This window comes from Pogonomyrmex barbatus, unplaced genomic scaffold, assembly GCF_055798465.1.
Source record: "Pogonomyrmex barbatus isolate J1 unplaced genomic scaffold, ASM5579846v1 scaffold30, whole genome shotgun sequence".
Classification (NCBI taxonomy): Eukaryota; Metazoa; Arthropoda; class Insecta; order Hymenoptera; family Formicidae; genus Pogonomyrmex; species Pogonomyrmex barbatus.
This window is the reverse complement of record NW_028297128.1, coordinates 150,870-158,196: the sequence shown is the minus strand read 5'-3', so window position 1 is coordinate 158,196 and position 7,327 is coordinate 150,870. Positions and strand designations below refer to the sequence as shown.

At 44.8% G+C, this 7,327-nt stretch overlaps 1 long non-coding RNA gene across 1 annotated transcript; it reads left to right on the top strand.

Annotated features, from left to right (window-relative positions):
- Window positions 1-840: 840 nt before the first annotated feature.
- Window positions 841-2,486, top strand: LOC148935888 (uncharacterized). Its single transcript, XR_016140020.1, has 2 exons — window positions 841-1,762; window positions 1,863-2,486. It is a non-coding gene; the product is annotated as an uncharacterized LOC148935888 (long non-coding RNA).
- Window positions 2,487-7,327: the final 4,841 nt, after the last annotated feature.

The following is a 7,327-nucleotide window of genomic DNA, read 5'->3' as shown; positions in this document are numbered from 1 at the left end:
CGTAGACGACGCTATCGCCGAATCGTTCCCTAACAGTGCCGAATATCTATGCTTTCGATGCAAGGAAGAAATACCAGAAGGGACGCTTACGTCTGGAACTGGCCCACGCGTTCCAGTTTGGGTACACTTCCGCCCGGGATCATTGTGATAGCTGCCGTACCAGTCTCGTAATAGTCCGCGACATCGAGCTTTGCCCTGAATGCACCGAGGTTTTTATCGTATCTCTGGAAGTACTCAGGGAATTAGGTAACACCATAGAAAACATCTGCGAACGATATTACCTTGACGAGACGAATCTCGCTCCCAACGGCATTTTATCGCGCCGGCTAACCAATTTCTCCGTTTCACTGATCCGCTCACGGTCAAATAATTACTCGACGTCTGGTTAATCGCAAGGTCAGCCGCGTAATTTGCTGAAATTCCTCGAGAGCGTTTTAGTAGGTATACTAGGCGGGTTCTAACTCAGAAGCGTTGAGGGGGGTGCGGGTGTGCGGGGGGAACTGTGCGCAACCGAGGAGCTCCGGGGAGGGGGGAGGGAGGACGGCGCGTGTTGGGCGACCCATTGAATGTAAACAGCGTCGACGATTGATGCCTTCAGAGCACCGTGATAAATAATTACCAAAAGATAAATAACGAATTGGACGCGTGGGCATGACGTCAGAGGGGGGGGGGAGGGGGGTCGCCGCCGCTGCCGCCGCCGCCGCCGGTAAAAAATAAAAAAAAGAAAAAAATTAAAAAAGACTCACCAGGTAGAAAGTCACTTAAAAAAAAGTACAAAAGTCAGTACGAAAGTCAGTACAAAAGTCAGTACGAAAGTACTTAAAAAGTACAAAAAAGAAATGTCCAAGAAAAAAATGTCGTAACAAAAAAACACACAAAAAATGTTTAACAAATCCAAGAAAAAAAGCACTCGGTCACTGTAACAAAATACACACAAAAAAGAAAAATGTTAATAATCCATGAAATAATTTTATTCCCTCCGGATTATTCGCAGGAGGGAGACTTTATTCACATATCGCGAGATTAACCCGCGGGGAGGACTTCTAAATAATTATTCTCCTCCTCTTCCTCCTCTTCCTCCTCTTCCTCCTCTTCCTCCTCTTCCTCCTCTTCCTCCTCTTCCTCCTTTTCCTCCTCTTCCTCCTCTTCTTGTGCCAAAGCCAATGCACGAATATGTTCGTATAAAGGCATTAGCCATGGCAATTGCGTGGCACCAATGAGAGGGTTATTATCAATATAATAAATGCGTTGTTCCTCCACAAATACTATAAAGGTACCACGGTACTCTACTCCGTTGAATCTTGCGCGGAGAATGACGCGTGGTAATTCCATTGCGTTGCACTCAAAGTTCTTCACGCAAAAAACAATTGTTTTTTTTCACGCACTAGTGCTTCTTTGCGCACAAAAATTATTATGGAGGCCACGTTTCAATGCCTCCACAAGACTCATGAGACTGAACGCGGCGTGTCAAGAGAAGCGCCGATACTCCGGTTACTATAAACAAATCGGGGAGACCTATGATGATGCTCCGACAAGGGACAAAGAAATTGTCGATGATATATAATGGGTCCATGCGGTGTGCAGGATCACAGTAGATGGAAGTCTAATGTGAGAGAGAGAGAAAAGCGTGCATACAAAAAACGCAAAAGTATCGCGTAGTGTCTAACGAGAAGAAATGGCAAATGACAAAAAGACATCACAGGAATTCGATTATTTGGCGTATATTAGAGATGTGTTAAAAATTACTTATCCAACTGAAGCAGTAAGTATATTTATTCACATGTATCTTTCTAATGTTTAAAAATATTATTAAACTCAATATTGTAAAAAATATTAAACTCAATATTTTTGTAATTTGACAGACATTATATCTCGATGGTATTTCAGTCGTGGAAACTGTGCAAGTACGGAATCTAATAAAAATTCAAATACGCCACCCGAATGGAATACGTAACTTTTTCTCCTTTTTTTCTTTTTCTCTCTTTTGTCTTTTTTCCTTTATTTGATATGTAATGAATTGTGTGAAATTGAGATTTTTTATTATTTTTTGCAGTACTTATGCATATATGATATCAAGATTAATGGCTTTATGAATATCAATCATCGGCGATGGATACGATATCAGCGTCGCCAACACAAGGAATATTTACATTTTCTATGGGAAGAAATTACTCGCGAGGACGTATTTGATCTGCAGAGACTCTTTGGGTTACGTCCATATGAAGAGGATGAAGAAGTGTGGTGAACAGTGTCTATAGGATATTCTCATTTATTATTTTTGAATAATTACATAATTGAATAGTTACATAAATAATAAAGATCCACAAATATATATATACAATACAATACAATATATACAATAAATATTATAGTATATAATATATATAATATATACAATAAATATTATAGTATAAACAATAAATAAAAGTGTATGAATTATTCTTTTGCATTAAATAAATATTAAAAAAATTTTTCACTTTTTTAAATCGTGATTCAATTTTTTTCATGTCCATGCCCAACACCCCTACATTCCTGCTCGACGCGCGCGAGTCATCCCGACAAAATAAACTTCTCGGCGTTATATGATAAGAAGCGGTACGTCGATCGTTAGAATTATCAACGCATGGAAAAAAAATAAAAAACGTAATTCGTATATCATATTCATTTTATTCATGGTTATCTGACCACCAATTAAATAATTTGAATACATTTTGTAATGCGCAATTAGTATAGTGATATCCGCATCGCATAGTATTATCAGCGTCCAGATTGTTTAGAGAATCTACGTTTTCGTAATCAGCATCCAGAGTCTCGATGTACACGCGCTCATCGTCCAGAAGCAAATTCCACAGCCATTGTCGTTTTTCGTGTCCCTTGACATATACGACAGCATCGCTGTCATCGTCGTCGTCGTCGTCGTCGGCGTCGTCTTCTTCCGTTCCATGCACAGCCTTTGTAATCAAACTCTTAGCTTTGCTGTATGGAATCGTTCCGTCGTCCCATCGTAGTCTATGGTGATGACGTATCACCCAACGTGCGCGAGACTTGTCGGCACTTGCGAGGAAATGCCATGGTATAGGGCTTGCGAAAATATAGTGAGAGAGAACGGTCCATTTTCTGAGAGCGGCAAACTCCTTTACAACAAACTGTCCTCCAACCTTGCAGGTCTACGAACGTTGGCACGAACATGACGAGCACTTTTTCGAGACTGCGGTCGATTTCGATGTATCGTAGATTTTATTGTCTCTCTCTCATGTGCCAGCGATGCTCTTAGGTGATCTTGCGTACAACATTGGTCAACGGATTGTAGTGAACCACGCGATCGTGTATAATGAGACAGTACGCGGTGGTATTCATCGGTACGTTCTCCTTAGTCTCAAATTCCAATCTCACGTCCACGGTTGCGCTCTTGACCGATTCGTTTTGTCGAGAACAATCGATGATTACGAATGGACCGTTATGTAGAAAAGACGTGACGGTGAGACTCGGCTCGAGATACTCGTATCCGTAGTAATCCTTGCAGAAACGCGCGTACGTTTCATACAACACGGACCATCTGTTTTTGTCGAAATCAAGATGCATATCGTCGTACGGATAACATTCCGAGTTCAGATAGAGTTTCACGTTGGTTAAATTGCATCGTCGAATCGGCTCGTGTCCTCAGCCATGACATTTTTGCGACCTGTTTGCAGAGCAAAGATGACGTATCGCGGTTTCTCGAGCTGAGTAGCGGTCTTGATGGCCCACGAATGCTTGGTTGTACGCTGTAACAGCGGAAACTCGTACAGATCCCACGAGCGAAAAGCCATGCTCAAGTATCGTCCGCTCTCCAAAGTGCGCAGCATCGATAGTTTTTTTATCTCGCTCAATAACACGTGCGGCATTCGCCATTGTATCTTGAATAAGTCGATCACGGGATCCAACGCCGAATTTCCCATCAGGCAATTGTTGTCGTTACGAGATCGTATCAAGATCAATTCATGACGAGCGTTGATTATCACGCGTCTGTAATCCTCGCAAAATCCCAACAGTGCGTAGAGAGGTACGCAAAAGTTAAAATATCCATCCGCGCTGGTATGCGCATCCCAACCGGCATTCCTCAGAATCACGCTTCTGTCGGATGATGTCGTTACGTAATGTTTGAGTGTGCTGGTTACGCCCACGTTTCTGTTACGATCAATCTCCACACCATCAAGCTCGTATCGAATCTCATCGAACAGGAACGCGACAAAATTATTTCCCAGCACCACATCAGATCCCTCGACAACTCTGTTCTTCGTTAGTTTTCCCTCGATATATAGAAAGCTTTCGTACGGCAATGTGTGACATACCTATACAGCAACAGATCCTGTTGCTGTATAGGTATTCTTATCTCATCGCTGTACCCGAACGTCGTATTGGCGAACGGGTTGTACGCATGAGTCTCAATCTTGACGATGCGATCGTCGAAGATTGGCTCGTCTTCGATGTTTAGGATATCAGTCATTTCACAAGTTGCGCACCGCGAATCCTAAAGCTTGTAAAAATTTAACGTTCGACGCGTTAAGTTTCTTCCTTTTCTTGACGCAGCCGAATGAGCGAATATTGTCGATCGATGTTTTCTTTGTAAAACAAGATGCGTTATCTCTCTGTGTATGCTTCGCTTCGTTCAACACGAGCATCTCAAATGTCACGCTCGCGTTATCGCTGTCGCCGTCGTACGTGCAATCTGACGGTGATCTCTTCTCCTCTGAAATCGAGCAATCGTCCGTTCTGGTCAACAATGCGTATCGTTAGCTCCGTAATGCTCCGTATGATGACTGGCAGGTAAATGATCTGCATCGGCCTTTCCGATATCTTATATCCTGGCGGCACGCTCGGTAAAAATTCGTGTATCGTGTGCACACTTTTGTCGTTGCTGTATGCGCCCGCGGTCACGTTGCACTCTACACGGATAATGTTTACGTTCATTATGTTGATCGACACGTCCGATTCGTGCCACCTTCGCGGTTGCAGTATACGCCTCGAGAAACCCAGCAGCGATCCAATGTTACGAGGCTTGTTAAAGTTTATTCTGTAGGCGCATTTAATTTCACACCTCATCGTGTTGTAATTTGCGCGGAGCACTATCGGGTATTCTCCAATCTCGTCATCGCCGCGCGCGGTGTCACCAGCGTTACCCTCGGGCGCGTCGCGTCGCGGACGTTTTCGTAAAATCTCACGTTTCAAAAATTCATTTATGGCATGCAGTTCATACGACCCCTCGGGAATCGTAATTTCTGCATCGTCTTTGCCAAAATAAAATGTATTGTTCGAAGCGTTTACATTCGGTATCGTGTGATAAGTCTCCAAAATTGTTAGACCAAGCTCGTAGTCATCGTCGCTCAAATCTATGGCTGGAGAGTAATTTGTCGCGAGAACGCTGCTCTTCCCGCTCAGCGTAAGCGTCAGCGACATGATGGAAAAAGCGTTCGACGAATACTGAGACGCCGCGACATTTTGTCGGATTTTATAAATTCACGCGCGTCGACAGTTTTGGAGAAGAAACCACAAGCACAGCTGTCCGCAGACACTCTGATCGTACGTCTGATAGGACGTTCGATTGTACTCTATCGTAGCATCGTCTCCGAAATACCGTATCAGTTCCTTGGGCGGTCGAAGATTACCAAAACTGTCAAAGTACACAACGCGATTGTTTCTCTTTGCGTACGCTACCCAATGAGTACCGGGGCCCGTCGTGTCGTCCAGATTTACGATACCGTTTTCATTTCGACGCGCGCCGCTAATCGGTAATGCGTCACGCATGAAAACACCTCTAAAGTACGGTACGCGCATACGCTTCGCCAGCTGGTCCAATTGTACATTGGTGGTTACACCCGTAGGTATTTTTATCGTCTCTTTGGCGTTTTTTTTCTTTTTTTCTTTTTTCGCTGTTACGCCTCGTCCGCTTTTGTACGGGGCGAGATACAGTCCTCGTCCGTATTTGTACGGAGCGAGATACAGTCCCTGTCCGTGCGTTTCCATCGCGCGACGTTGCGCGACTTTCCTGTCGTTTATCGCTTTCGCCACGCTGGCCGCTCCGCCGATTAAGGACCCGAGAGCGCCCAAAATTGGCAAAATCGGTAACACACCACCTCGTTTCGCCGTTGGAAGTATTCGTTTCTTTTTTTTGCCGGTTTTTTTCTTCGTCTTCATACCCATGCCGATCTTGGTTTTGGCTTTCATCGCTGTCCAAACGGCTGCAGCTGCAGCTTTCTCGCTCAGAGCCGAATCTCTCGCGATGACGCGTCCTAAGGCTTTATCGGCGAGTACCTTGTCCGCCGCGTGTCTGTCGGTGAGATCGTTGCTCTGAGAATACGCAATGTCGTGTTCACGGCACGCCGCGTTCAGTGGATTTATGCCCGTTTCACCTCTGGCAAATCGCTTTTTCAGCCGAATACCCGGACCGCAAAACTGATAGCCGGGGATATGTAGTTCGAAAGGAAGCGCGTTTATCGCTCGATTGAGCAGACCTCCAATGTAGCCTTCGTTTGACGCTGTTGCTGGCATAGGCCACAATCCTTTATCTTCGGTGCAGGACCGTCTATATGATCTCGATCCCACGATTGATTATAATGCTCGACGCAGCGACGATAGGTTTGAACCTCCAAATCCGCTTTTATATACTCCGGAAGCTTGTCCCACACGTGATCGATATAATTACCGCACACGCGTAACAGTACGACCTTCGGTATATATTGCAACTACTCAGCGCTCAAATCCCGAATATCGGAGGGATGCGACAGCGCGAGATACATTTTTGCTACTGAGCGATTCGTGGTTTCGCGCGCCTATAGGCGTTCGATCGAAGCCTAGATAACGCAGTGCGAACATGAAATTTGTACGGCAGCCGCTGACGATACGCGTCGCGAACTGTGACGAGAGAGCGCGAATGATGGGAGACATCGCGACGGAGCGCAAGCACGGTGAAATGTTACCGAGTACTATACGCGCCATCATTTGCGAGCCATCGAATTGTGATAAAACCAACGTTCTCATAAGCTTGCTCGAGAGTCCGCACGGTGTACGTTTCGAGAACGTGTACGTATACTCAAAATCACTGCAACAACCGAAATATCGATACTTGGAAAATGTACTAACATCGATAGAAGAAATCGGCTACTTTACGTTCTCCAACAACAGTGACGTCATTCCACCGAGCGAGGCACGTCCCAATTCGATCTTCGTCTTCGACGACGTTGCGTGCGATAAGCAAGATGCTGTGAGAGAATACTTTTCGATGGGCCGCCACTCGAACGTCGATTGCTTCTATCTCTGTCAGACGTACGCGAGGATACCTAAACATTTG